The sequence below is a fragment of the Tasmannia lanceolata genome, unplaced genomic scaffold, assembly GCF_043159265.1.
Source record: "Tasmannia lanceolata isolate RefF3 unplaced genomic scaffold, GAP_Taslan_0.1 ptg000006l, whole genome shotgun sequence".
NCBI lineage: Eukaryota > Viridiplantae > Streptophyta > Magnoliopsida > Canellales > Winteraceae > Tasmannia > Tasmannia lanceolata.
Window position 1 is genome coordinate 21,555,439 of NW_027518683.1, and position 14,919 is coordinate 21,570,357.

The window sequence follows — 14,919 nt, forward strand, 5'->3', positions numbered from 1 at the left end:
TGATAAGAAATTTGGGATTACAATTGATGAAAACATCAGTCTTTGATTTCAATTAGATAAACAAATGGTAATTGAAGAAATCAATACGACAAAAAATATGATAGGGTCTTCAAGGTCTTTCGATACGGGCTCTCTTTCCCTCAGGTTCTTCTGAAAAATCATTCCGCTCGATCTTAGACGATAGAGCAAATCTCTGACTGATGACTTTGTTTCTCCAGGCAGTTACAATAGACTGGATGAGATCAGGAGTAAGTTTCTCGCAAAGAGGAGGAGTTACGATTCTGGGAGGATATGGCTTTCCCGTAATCTGGTAAAGCAAACGCATGGGTGCGTAGAAGGTTGATTTTTCCAAACCCATAAGATATACAAAGGAATATGGGTAAGTACTAGTAATGACCTGAAGGCATGAATGACTCACCATGTGAAGTTGGTCATGGTCTACATGCTGCAACCAATGGTGCCATTCGTCAATGGATTGGGGTTGGTTGGCCATTGATTGCCATGACGAATGATCCCTAAGGGTATACTTAATGGAGTTTTGTGGCTTAAGAATAGTAAGCTTTTCACAAAGCCACAAATAAAGCAGTTTAGCACACCCATAGAAACTATTTTGGACTTTTGAAGGATCAATACGATCTAGTCCTAAGATAGTTTCTGCTAACATAGTAGGAATAGGATTTCTTCCTTTGTTAATCTGGTCTACTATGCCCAGCAAAGCCAATGGGGCAACACGGGGGTCGCCACGAATGATATGGCGAGCAAAAACTCCAAAGATTAAGGCACTACGCCGACAGCTTTGGAAACGGGAGTTAGTAGGGTCAGTGTTTTTAGAAAAAATTTCAATAAGGATATGGACCTCTACATGCGTGCCTTTGAAGCAAGGTAAGGCATCAACGATATCATTTTTGAATAACCCGCAAAAAAGGGAATTAGAAGAGTTTATGTTTGCAGGTTGAATCCAGAGTCCTTCAGATGTGATCTCTAGCAAGGCGCACCAATCTTCAAAGATTGGGCAAAGTTCAAAGGAACCGAATCGAAACACATGAAGAATGGGATCCCAAAGCTTTGCAACTGCCTGAAGAAATTTCCAATTTATACCAGATACGCTCAAGTAATTGAACGTGCTTATGAACCGATCGATCATGCTTCGCTCATGCTCACGCGGAAGGGTTCTGATGACTTCACTTATCCAAATCTTCAACATATTATTCGACATGATTGAACCTGACATTCAGATAAGATAGAGATTATGAAGGAATAAGAAGGACCTTGCAAATGATAAGAATAATTTGACAATCATTTATATAGGAAGGATACGATTGGTGACAATGGATTTTTCATCTATGATCAGAATGATCAACAGATCAGAAAATAGAACACAGTCATGGAATGACAGAAGTAGGTCATAGGCTGGATCTAAATCTGGCGATGAATATTAACTTTACGATCAAGGAGATCAAGATGATAGATCATGGTCATGAGGATAACAAGGAAGCCATCGGCCAGATCTCAAAACGAAACAAGTAGACAACAAATATATGCACAAATTGAATCTATGATACAACACAAGAATGGTTATCTTCTAAAAAAGGATAATAAAATAGATTATGACCAACAATGACATGTATGGGTCACTGACGAAAGAACGCGAACGCAATTGATCAAATCAGAGATTCCTATTAAGAGTGAACTTTTAAGCTAACTGATACTGAAAATGGGAATCGAAACAATGCAAACCGACTCTAAGGACTAGCAGTCATGCTCAAAATGATTTGGATAAAATCCGGCAGCATAACGGCTATACAGGGAGGTCAGGGTAAAGTAAACTCATGAGGCAATGATAAGATAAGCTCATGGTTATCTAACTCTATCCACAAAAGGTTCTAGGTAAAATTTGACAGCATGACAGTGCTACAAAGGGTATATGGGTAAGAAGAAATAGTAATGTAGCACTCTGAACAAGAATACTAAGCATCTCAAAATGACATTGTTATGAGAAGAAGGTAATTGGATAAAACTTGACCAAAGTTGAGTCTATGTGACACAGGGTCTAATCCAATAGCTGAAAGATCGAATGACAGATCATGACTATGGTAAGGCAAGTAAGAGTCATAGATTAGATCTGAAACTGGATAATGAGTGGATGTAACCCACTGAATTGAATAAGGAACTCTAATTAAAGAGAGAAAGGGAGAACCCTAATCTAAAAATCAATACATATATATATATACATATATATCCTAACCAGGGGCACCAGCCCTAAATATATCCAAACAGAGCCAAGATACTTGACTCAAGACAGACATGTGAGTGTACTAGGACCGCATTGTAACCACATAAGGTGAGTTACAATAATCTATACACAGGACAAGGTTCATAAATCTAGGTTCCAACATGTGTAAGTAACACATGTTCGCTCCTATATGAACAAAATACATATATAGGTACAGGCAAGTCCTAATTGGGTTTTTACTAGGGTAGCAAATATACTCATGTACATAATATATGTAAAAGGAAAGTAGAGCTCCGGACTCAATCAGGTACTATGCATATGATCCATACTTAGTATGTATAACACAAGTGCACCGAGTGCTATACATAGTATGCTTCATTGCTCATCGGCTGCTGTAAACACAAGTGCACCGAGTGTTTACGGGTGCAGCACGAGCGCATAGCTTGGAAATAGATACAACAGCACCAACAGGGTAATGACATCCCATGTGGCACGCATTGTTTCTATCCCGTGGAGCCAATTATAATAAAATCAATAAAAGAAAATAAAGAACAAAATGATGTATGCTGTGCAGTGTGTGAATCCCTTGTTTTAAACACCTATTTGGTGCCCCTGGATTCTAAGCGATTGAATTCCAATTTATAATGATTTTAGCTCAAAATTCTTCAAAATTAATAACAAATGGCATTTTAACAGAGTTAGGCAATGTTCCAAGAACTCCCCAGCAGAGTCGCCAGCCTGTGGACCCCGATCCAGGAGAGAGGTGGGGAACGAGCCCCCAGCGGCCTCTTGGATCATCCACACGTGAAGGAGAGCTCTACCAAGGAACTCTCGAAACAAAAAAAACAAAACTCAGAGTCGCCATCCATGGTATACGGCCATGGATCCCTAAAAAAATATGCTCTGTATACCATGGATAACCAGAAATGAATGGGTTCGTGCCTGATTACGAATGGAGAAGGTCTGAAGAGCGCCTCCAATTCGTCCGAGTGCAAGCACTTGGTCTCTTATGCCATTTATTATTAAATCCAAAGAATTTTGGGTAAAAATCATATGAAATAGGAACAATTTTCAGGAATCGTCTACCTAAGCATGCATTTCCTGAGGTAAAGAAATAAGCATACACAAAATGAAATGAAAAATGTGTCACCTAAGCAAAGCTAGGTTATGAGTGACATGCCTAATGGGTGTCTAAGATCTGGTGGACATACACATGCAGGCTACAGCTAAAGGTATAGTATCAGTACAAGAAAGTAAGAAAACACATCAAAACATAAAACACAAATCAATCCTATATACGACAGGACAAGACAAATCCTAACTCTAATGCGACTTGACTCGGACCAAGATGGCCATCCATCCCAGCTGCTCTACGTATCCCAGCCTCGGGAAGAATCGGAGTCAACGTAGTTCGATGTCCTATTCTAACTACGATGCCTAACCATCTAGAACCACTATCCTAGACTCGATCCACTAAAGCATGAACTTGTGATAATGCTACATAGATGCTTGCAAGCAAAAAGATACCTTCATAATGATCTTCTGCCGGGAGGTTCTAGCATCAGAAAGAGTAGAATGAATGGGTTATATGCAGAAAGCGCAGAAGATAAGCAGTAAAAAAATTACAGTACTTTTGATCATTTGGAAGCATTTTGAAGGGGCTCATTGACTCTTATCTATGAAGATATTTGAGCACAAGATCGAGAGAGAAACAGATAATCGTATTTACTGCGTCAAAACTAGATAAGCTGGATCACAACAATTTTGACTATCAAATTGCATACACAAATATAGATGAAAAAGAAAATGTGTTCTATGACATGAGGATGAAAAAGCCCAACACAATGCAACAAAAAGCTAAAAGAGGCAACAAAAGCCACAAAACACAACAAAACAGTCTTAAAAATTGCACCAACATAGCCCATGACACATGAACTCGGAAATGATACGTAAAAGACATAAAGCAAAGGTGGCTCATGTACTCCGGGTTGATCTAACCTGAAAACTAGTAGATCGATTATTTGCAAAAAAAAAAAAGATACAGCGTCCAGTATACAAGTAGGCACAAATGGAGCCTAAATGAGATAAAGGAAAATTTGACTTTTAAAGAGATCATCAGTTAAAGATAGCATATCTGTTGTGCAAATATCAAGATGTGGCATAAATTAGACCTTTTAAAGTACAACATACCAAGCCAACCAACACTCTAGGAACACTATAGATACATTCAAATTATTAATCCTAAAATGAAGACATTGTAGGTAAAAGTAAAAAACATTAAATGGCAAAAAAAAAAAAAGGAACTTGATGTGGAAACACTTTAATTACATCTGAACAAAAAAAAAAGCACAACGACCAATAAGCAATGCATAACAGTTTAGGGTTTAGGGTAATATAGTTGTTGATGTGGATAATTTAATGCCTTCTTTGAATGGTGACTAAAATTTATCGAAAAAATGGCATGAGTCTCATGCTACTATGATGGTCAAATCAAGAACCAAAATAAAAATAAATAAATAAATAAGGGGTAATCAAATCAGCTCTAGCAACAGTTAAACAAACCAAAAAGTCAGCCTCACTATTAGCAGATCGGATAGCATGCAGAAAGATCGTGGAATGATCCCAAACCATATCATTAATCTCCTAAAAGCACCCACCAAATGCCAAGGACATCCCTTCCTCTCAGAAACTTACCGAAACACATTGAGGGAATCACCAACAACCAACAGATTGAGCGAGGGGTCAACTACTCATAACCATCAGGTGTTGGAGGGGTCTACAATAAACAGATCAAGGATATTTTAATCATTGCTCCTTGCCACTGCAAACTATGAGGGGTCTAGATAGAAAGTGAGGTGTTGGGGAAAAGAGGGGGACAGGGCATGGATTTGGAGAGGATCATAGTCACTAGTCTTGAAAATTGACCGAAGTATTCCATAAACTAACGATGTTGAATTACACAGGGAGATAAGATTGACATGTGGCAATTCAAACATACATGAGTAGATAAGATTTCAAATGTGCATGAACAGGTGGCTACTCAACATGTAAGGACGGATAACAATTCCAACATGCATGGAATTAAAGTACATAAAACCGAAAATGGAAACTCAAATGTGTATGAACTGATGACAATTAGATCTTGTCCATATCCGGTTGAATTTTGAGAACTCTAACAAGTACACCCTAAGTAAACAGGTATAAGCATCAGAGAGCATAGGAACTCATAATGGCAGCAACACTACAGCGTATCTGAGCTCAAACTCCTAAAAATTAAAACTCTATAAGTTCAATTTGAAGAGTGTAAAAGGCATGAGGTTTAGTCCAAAATTTTTAAATTGGCATAGTGATTTTCAACTAGCCTTGATAGTTCTGGATATTAAGGGTGGCCGACCAAACAAAACTCCGATCAGAGGCATTCAATTCAATCTATTCAAGATTTCAAGAGGCTTCCAAACGATTTATCGTGAAGAAAACAGAGCACTATAAAATCAACCCAAACTTTCAATGTCTTCCAAGCAATTTATCTTCTTCTTAACTGTTTGCACGAATTTCACACAGAAGATACGCAAACAATTAAGAAGAGAAATTACTTAGTGAGCTTGCAAAGGGAAGAGTAAAGCAATCCTAAGGGTACAATGAAATTAAAGCTTGCACAATCAATACCTCTTTACGATTTCAACCTCCTCTTCCCTTTCGCTGGCTGAGACCTAGATGAAAATAAAAAATAAATAAATAAGAAGAAACCCTAGATGGAAAAAAAAATCAAACAAAATCAAAACCCTAGGGCAATGTGAATACAAACCATACCGTTTCTTCTTAGCCTTCTTTTGTGAGGAAATGGGTAGGAAACCCTTTCTCTTGAAGTGACAAATACCCTAGAAAAAAAAATTGAAAATGAAATATCAAATCCCTTGAAAGTAAATGAAAACCCTAGATAGAAACAAAATCACAAAGTAGACTTCTAATCTAACCCAATCTTAACCACAAATTGATTGACATCCTTAGTTAAATTAAATCTATAACTATAATGACCAGTCAAAGTTAAACACAGAACACTGTCATTTTAACTGATTTGGGAACTTTTTAAAAATCCCACAAAATCAGCGTATCACAGTGATCCCAAATTGCGAGAAAACCTATAAATAAAATGTAATCAATTTCACATTTTTGCTCTTTATTCGAACTGTTTTTTTTTTTTTTTTACAATAAGTCGATCAAGCCATTTCCAGTCTTTATAGATATACCTCGTTAATTACATAAGAACTTTCTAAAACCTTTAAAAAGAAGTGAGAAATCAAAAACCTTGAAAATAGAATGAATATGGGAAATCAAATCCCTAAAAAACAAATAGAAACCAAAACCCTAATTGTAAAGAAAAGTGGGAGAAGATATTACGGACCAAACAGAATCATTAATCATACAGGGAAAAAAGAAACCCTAATTGCGGAATCTCTCGAAACAAAAAACCGAAACCATAAATTTAAACAAAAAATGCCTCATCAAATGCCACAATCATCATTTCAAATCCCTTAGATATACCTCGTTATCTCCCTTGAATGCCGGTAAACCCTCAATCGTCCCTCGTTATCACCGTTGAATGGAAGAAGAAAAAAATATCAGATAAAAGAGGAGAGATTAGAGATGAGGAGATTAGGGAAATTAGGGATTTCAGTTGGAATATGAGAACGGAAATAGGGCTTCTGGAAAGAGGGTAAGGGTTAGAGAAGAGATTTGGGAGGGTTTCGAGTGGAAATAGGCATGCGGAAAGCTGAGGGTTTGGGCGGGCGAGAAAAAAATGTTTTCTGCCCTAAGTGTGGCGAGCTTGATCGAGAAATGAAAAAAAAGAGGCACCGACGCTTATAAAATATCGCCACTAATTTCTATATTCAGCGACATTACATGAATGTCGGTGAATTCCGAACGTAAAAAAAAATAATTAACAACGTTTTTATTAAAAAACGTCGGTACTTACTGGGATTTAGCGACGCCCAACGAATGTCGGTGTATACATAGGGCTTATTTTCTAGGCGGGGCAAGTTACTTGAGCGGGAATATCAATTCACCGACGTTCTACTACTTGAACGTCATTGCATATAGAATATTAGGATCGCTTTTTAGGAACGTCGGTAAGAGAATGCCGGTAATAACCATTTTTCTTGTAGTGACATCACGTCCAGTAATACACCGTCTTTCGCAAGCTCATCCGCCTTCACATTTGTAGATCTTCTCCTATGTTCAATAATTGGCTTCACCAAGCTCACTAAGTCTTTAATTTCCATGATCATAGGTCTAATACGCGACGGTGTTTTAGATTCGGAGGTTGCCCAAGCAATCGTGTTCGCCGAATCACCTTCAATAATAAGCGGACCCTGCAAATTCAGGACACACCATTGTAAACCAAATAATAGAGCCCTTACTTCAGCCTCATTTGCATCACATGTACACCCAGGACCCGAGTATGACATCACAACTTTATCCTTCTAATTTCGGATGACTCCACCAATACCCTCCTTCCCAGGATTACCTATTGAACTCCCATCAAAATTCAGCTTATACCATCCATGCGGCGGAGGAATCCATTTTGGTACGGATTTTACCGTAATCTTCCTCTCCCAGATAATGTCATGCCAATGCCTAATGAGGCTGCTATAGTGAGTACCCCGCATCACTTTGATCCATGATATTATTTAAATCTTGGTTTGTAGGCAGATCCATCTCACACACCGTTCCTTCCCCTGGAAAATCCTATTGTTTCTCTCCTTCCATATATTCCAAATAATAGCAAAATGAACAAGTTTCCATAATAGATCACCGTCGTCGATGTGGGGTTGCTTGCGCTCAATAGGATTTAACCGTGCAATTGCTTTGCTATTTGATTAATGGTAGCCTGAAGAGTGTTAAACATCTCCACCGTTATTGTTTCCTGATTTTTCCGTTCTCCGTGGGAATCCATGTATGGAACGTAGCTAGGCTTTGATACCACCTGGCGTAGCCGGAAGCGTGAAGAACGAATTGAGGTTGATTAATGTCAACACCGATTGGAATAAACCTTTGAATCCACGAAGGGCGCTCGTCGAATCTATGAAGAGCTATTTTTCGAATCAATGAAGAACGAGATAAACAACTTTCTCTACCAAGAAAGAATTTTTTTTTTCCTTATTGCATAAAACAAAGATGAACTGTGTAACAGCCTTGCACACAGGCTTTTATAAAAACACTAACTTCTTCTCCAAGTAAAACTCTACTTTCTAATTTCTAAATCTATTGACACAAATTATCAAAAAAAGGCAACAAGCCATATTCATCTAAAACTTGCTAGTAGCTAGACTAAAATAAAAAGAAACTCTAACTCCTATTACAAGAAGGAAAGAAATAAACTAAATAAAGACAATCTATATAGCAAGACTCTAACTGATAAACAAAAAAAATAAAGTAACCCAAACGTTCTAGAATCTTGGGAAACTTTCCAAACACTTATTCACGGCAATAGAAAAATGTGGCCACGTCATATATTCTACGTAAGATTTGGCAATTTAAGAACCCTAAAACTAGGATCTAATGAGACTTGTTATTATGATTTAGATGGTTAGGTTTGGTGTACAGAATTGTATAAGAATTTATGGACCCCTAAGAAACTAAGAATTGAGTTTTGGAACTCTAAAAATTTAGGTTTGGGTTTATGCCCTAAAAGTTTAGATTCAATTATGATAAATAAATTTTAAACTTTGGAGCATGAAATTGGATTACATAGATTCCTCTCGTCGATATGAGTCCAACGGATTCGACCACGTGTGATTTGGAGTTCAAACGAATGAGTTATGACCGTTTTAGTATTAAAAACGGTGAAAAATGGCCTTTCGGGGAAACTGGGTCCTCGCAGGGGCGGATGTGGACCCCGATCCAGGAGAGAGGTGGGGAACGAGCCCCCAGCGGCCTCTTGGATCATCCACACGTGAAGGAGAGCTCTACCAAGGAACTCTCGAAACAAAAAAAACAAAACTCAGAGTCGCCATCCATGGTATACGGCCATGGATCCCTAAAAAAATATGCTCTGTATACCATGGATAACCAGAAATGAATGGGTTCGTGCCTGATTACGAATGGAGAAGGTCTGAAGAGCGCCTCCAATTCGTCCGAGTGCAAGCACTTGGTCTCTTATGCCATTTATTATTAAATCCAAAGAATTTTGGGTAAAAATCATATGAAATAGGAACAATTTTCAGGAATCGTCTACCTAAGCATGCATTTCCTGAGGTAAAGAAATAAGCATACACAAAATGAAATGAAAAATGTGTCACCTAAGCAAAGCTAGGTTATGAGTGACATGCCTAATGGGAGTCTAAGATCTGGTGGACATACACATGCAGGCTACAGCTAAAGGTATAGTATCAGTACAAGAAAGTAAGAAAACACATCAAAACATAAAACACAAATCAATCCTATATACGACAGGACAAGACAAATCCTAACTCTAATGCGACTTGACTCGGACCAAGATGGCCATCCATCCCAGCTGCTCTACGTATCCCGGCCTCGGGAAGAATCGGAGTCAACGTAGTTCGATGTCCTATTCTAACTACGATGCCTAACCATCTAGAACCGCTATCCTAGACTCGATCCACTAGACTCGACTGATTTTTAAAGCTTTTTGAACGATTGCTTAAATTCAAGTGAATTATAATTTTTAGGACTCTCTATATGCCCTAACTAATGCAAGTTGGTTAGCCTTAAACTAATGCAGGTGAGCCCTACATCATATGTGTAACTAGGCTGTGCATCCTAAAGAAAACCACGGGCTGACTATATGCTTCCTAGTCTAGCCATCGGTTAGACTAAATGTCTAACCGATCGACTCGAGGCCTCCTAACTCTAGGGACACTCACACGACAGGACACACCATATCAATACAAATCAAGACAGCCTCCTAACTCTAAAACACCCTAAACAGCTAGGACATACTCCTAACTCTAGGGGAAAATCTTTTTGAAAAGGTTTTGAAGAATTTTATATTTTTTGAAGGTTTAACAAATTTATTTTTAAAGGTTTGGCTGGACCTGGGATGTGAATCCCAAGCTGCACTACGTACCCTGTGGAAGGGATCAAGCCAACGTAGTTCGAAACAGATTTCCTAACTACTTCTAATGACTCAAGATTTTTGAGATTTTTGGTTTTTCAGATGTTTTTTGTTGTTTTTAAGTGTTTTTGACTCAAGGGGGACAAATCCTATCATCATAAGGGGAGGACAAACTCCCGATATCCCGCAAAGGTTGGACAGCATCCTATGCTTTGCGGGGGAAAAGAACAGAAACATAGCTCTGCAGGGGTTAGACAACATCCTATACCTTGCAGGAGCGGATAGAAAAACATGATACGATGAGAAGTTGGATAATATCCTAACCCCTATGATGATAGAATTTGATTCCTGAACAAGAGAACTGACTCTCTAGACTAAGGACGGATTCCTATGCTAGCGGACTATCAAACTAAGATAAAGCTCAACAAGTAATAAGGAAAAAGAGACTTTGTGCATATTTGGCAAAAGTAAAACAACCAGCCGGGCCGGACAGCTACCTAGCCCTAGGGTGCAACAAATGTGCAACCCAATACCCATAAGGGTAAGGGGTATGTTGCCAAGCCGAGTAGGATGTTCTCCCAAAAACCAAATGATGCACAAAGAAGAGGTTTAGAAAGAAAAATGAGATTGGGTGAGACTCCTAAACAAAACGATGAGCTCCAAGAGAGGTGCTGATGAGACACAGCATTTCTCCTAAGGATAGACTCACTAATGAGACAAAGCTTGTCTCTAAAGGATACAACTTTCTCTGTCTAAGACATAGCCTGTCTCCCTGAGAGGGCTCTAGAGAACTCTTTCATTGCCCTTGCAATGAATGGATTTCTAATTTCTAGGGGATACACACCATAAAGACTTGGACAAGTCTTTAAATAAATGAGAGGGGTGCTACTTGGACTAAGCGAGTCTCCTAAGGATAGGCTTAGGCTAGCGCCTTCATCGCCCTTGCAACGAGAGGGGATTCTAATATCAAAGAATTTTAACAGAAATCTATAAGACTGTGTTAGTCTATCAAAAAGAGAAGAAAAGGCTACCAGATAATCGCAAATTTTATTCTAAGAATAAATCAAGTGCTAAGCAAAAAAAAAAATATACAATCTAATAGCAATTATAAAATGATAAATAACATTAATTAGTCCAGACCAGCCGCTGGATAGCCTAATAAAGTAAAAACAATATCAAACACTTCAAAACCAACCACAAACCCCAATACGGGGACTCCAATGAAATCAGATGATGCCAAAGTAATCATCCGATATCAAATACACATGATAATATTTCTAATCCCGCCTTGAGATCAGACAGTACTCATGTCGATAATATCGAATAGAGTAGTTACCTGATCTCCTTCTTCCTATTAAACAATTTATTTAAATAAAAAGGAATGAATATAATAAGCTTTGAGATAATCTTACCTGAACGATCCACTTATCTTCAGAATCTAACTCAAAACTTAAGATAAAAGAAAAGTAATAAATTCTCAATATTTTATACAAATGACCTCCATTTCAGAATATCGAAATAACAAGCAAATGATACAGAACCTTGCAGTTTAAGGATAACCCCATTAATATGCTTGAAAATTCTTTCGTAAAGTTATATAAAAAAAAATGCTATTATCAAACCAGGAAGTGCCAAAGAGGAAGTGAAATCAGCACAACCACTGTTAGGTGTTTTCTATAAAACAAATTATTTTTCATTCATCTGAAGCATGTAGGGCTGAAATGAGGGATGTCCATTAGCAAAAATAAATAAAAAATGGTTGCTACAATCACAACTAAGAGGGCTGTTATTATCAAAATGACATGAGGGCTTTCCATATCAAAAATGAAAAGCTCACAAAACCATAGACCAAATGACTAGTATCAAAGCAAATAAATTTAGAACAAGACATATTTTCAATTGACAATTACCTTACTATGCATAATTTTCATATCAAATGCAAGATCATAATCCCCTTTTAAAACTTATGCTATCAGGGAAACAGATACTATAATTTTACCAATAATTAACAGACAACCTCTAACTTAATCACCACTATAATGATGACAGAAATTCCTCCTTCTATCACAGAAAGTCAAAAACAAGACCACAGTTAAGAGAGAATATTCTCTACCTGGTTTAGAGATCAATCCTTTGGAGGTGCGGTTATCATACAAGAGCTCTTAATTCTATTACCAAAAAGGAAGAGTAGATCCATAGTAAAGTCAATGGGAATAGGCAAGCAGTCACTATCATAAGAGTTGAATTTTGTGTCTATGTATATGATTTGGACATAAAGAAATAAAAAAAACTCCATAGTAACCCGGGTAGGCATAAAACAGAATATTTTGCAATCTGTCCTTTCTGTGATCCAATCAAGATTAATTCATCTTCATCTTAACAACTCCAAGAGTGACAACAATGATAGAATGGTTGCCATTATCAGAAAAATTTAAGGGGTTACAAATATCATAGTGAAAATGGCCACAATTATCAAAGTGTGAGGGCTGTACATATCAAGCAACTGTGAGGGGTGACAAGGATGGTTACAATAATGGTTGTCTTAGATAGGTTAGGGAACTAGAACATGGTCAAAGAAGAAACAGGGTTAGGAATCCAACTGTGTAGTAAAAGGCACAATGATATTTATACAAAATGATAAGGTCAAGAAATCTGCTTGTATAGATTTTTTTTTTTTAAAAAAAAAATAATATTCTAGTGTGGAATACGAAGCAAACTCCTGACCCAACTGTTGTTCGTTAAAATAATAGTCATATATGCAGGTGCATAGTGACCATGGGATAAATATTAAACTAAAAAAAAATAAGAAATATCCATATCTAAGCAAATAAACCTACACGACCATAGAACATGATTGGGTTGACACCTGTTTTCCAAAGAAAAGATATTAAAATATATATATATAAACTATAAACAGAAATGAATGAATTTTATGGCTAAGTAGTGGCTAAGAATGGTGATTATAATCTATACACTAATGAGAACATAATAATGTTGCAATTAGCCACAAAGGCATCCACTCACTTACAGACTTGTTGATGGCATCAAACAAAGCAAAGAGAATAAGCAAAATACGTATCAAAAGGTGATCAGACCTAGACAATCCCTATCTTCTCAACCTCTCAGTAACTATATCACTAGATTCTAATCAATTACAATACTCTGTTTTTTTTATCATATAAAGGATCATCAATTGAGTTCACAACTGTGAGCTATGTTCATAAATCAGCTGAGAGAGTAAAAAAAACAAGTTAAATTTGTATCGTTACTAAAGTTCAGAATCAAATTACAACACATAATACTGATTTTCTACTTATTCACAATCCAATCACAACTGCAGCATTGTACTTCTTAAGATCAAAATAAATTTGTAAAATTAAACAGCAACTCCTTTTTTTTTTACTACTCATCCAGAAATCATGTCAAATGCAACACAGATCTTCATCGATCAAAGCAAAATAACACATGGAAACTTCATTCACAAACTCAGAACAACAACTCCTCATCAATTCAAACAACATAACATGTAAAAAAACTCACACAGCAGAGTAATCAAAAATTACCTGAGCGTATTAGTGAGGAATTAACCAAATAGCTTATAATCAAAGCTCAAAGAAACTTGCCGAAAATCCAATCTCACTAGTAAAGCCTCACGATGCCAGATCTTGCAATTGCTCTTCTTAGAATATTAAGAACTTCCTTGTATTCCTCCAAATGAAGAACTGATAGTGAAATTCCAAAGGAAAAACTAAAATCCAGAAATTTGCTGAAGCTGATGCCAATAATTCTACAGATTCTGCCCTTCTTTTCTTCGGAGATAAACACTGGTAGATCTCAAGTTCTGAAGATCGGAGAAGATGAATCTGCCGGAAAATCTACCGGATTTTGGCCGGAGAAGACAAGAACAATCTAAGCCGTTGATGAAATTTAAATGAGAAATGAGCCTCTAATGAAGCAAGGAGAATCATAAGCAAACTGACGAAAAGGCCGGCCGGAGATTAACTTGAGCAAACCCGGAATCTCATCAGAGAAGAAAGGATCGAAGGGGAAAAGTTAGGGTTTGAAGAATTTGGAGATTTCTAATGAAGAAAAATGACAGATCTATCTAATACAAGAAGAAACAAAGTTGACCGACACTCAAACTTGCCGGAGAAAACAAATCGGCCGGAAAACCTGTCTGAATCTATTAGACCTACTTGGAGAAGAAGGATCGGCCGGAGTTTTAGTCGGAATCAGAGCTTGCACATGAGGAAAATAAAATGACTGAAATGAGAATCCGACCGGAAAAGCTAACGGAGTTGGCCGGAGAAGATGAGAATTTAGGGTTTGAATGCGAGATCTAGTTTCTCTTTCTTGTTTCTCAGAGCTTCTCTCTCTAAAAATTCGTTCGAAAAATTAGCTCCCCCAGCAAATGAGACCCAAGCTCTCTATTTATAGCCTTTTTCAGTAATTTTCGAACCCCAAATATACTCAGGACAGCCCCCTCTGAGCATTATTCTAACTTGTTTTGATTTCAAATAGGGTGGTCCGCAAGAAAAGCTTTAGTGAAAAATAAGGATAAATTCGTGCCTCTCTGGTTACCCAGGGACACCCTCCTGCAGCAAATTAC

The 14,919-nt window shown here is 37.4% G+C and overlaps 1 protein-coding gene across 1 annotated transcript in view; it reads right to left on the reverse strand.

Moving 5' to 3' along the window:
* LOC143878831 (uncharacterized) overlaps positions 1-14,710 on the reverse strand; it is a 32,816-nt gene extending 18,106 nt beyond the window's left edge. Inside the window, exon 1 of the mRNA XM_077381056.1 lies at positions 13,874-14,710. The gene's annotated coding sequence lies outside the window, so the exon portion shown is untranslated. The remainder of the gene's footprint in view (positions 1-13,873) is intronic.
* Positions 14,711-14,919: the final 209 nt, after the last annotated feature.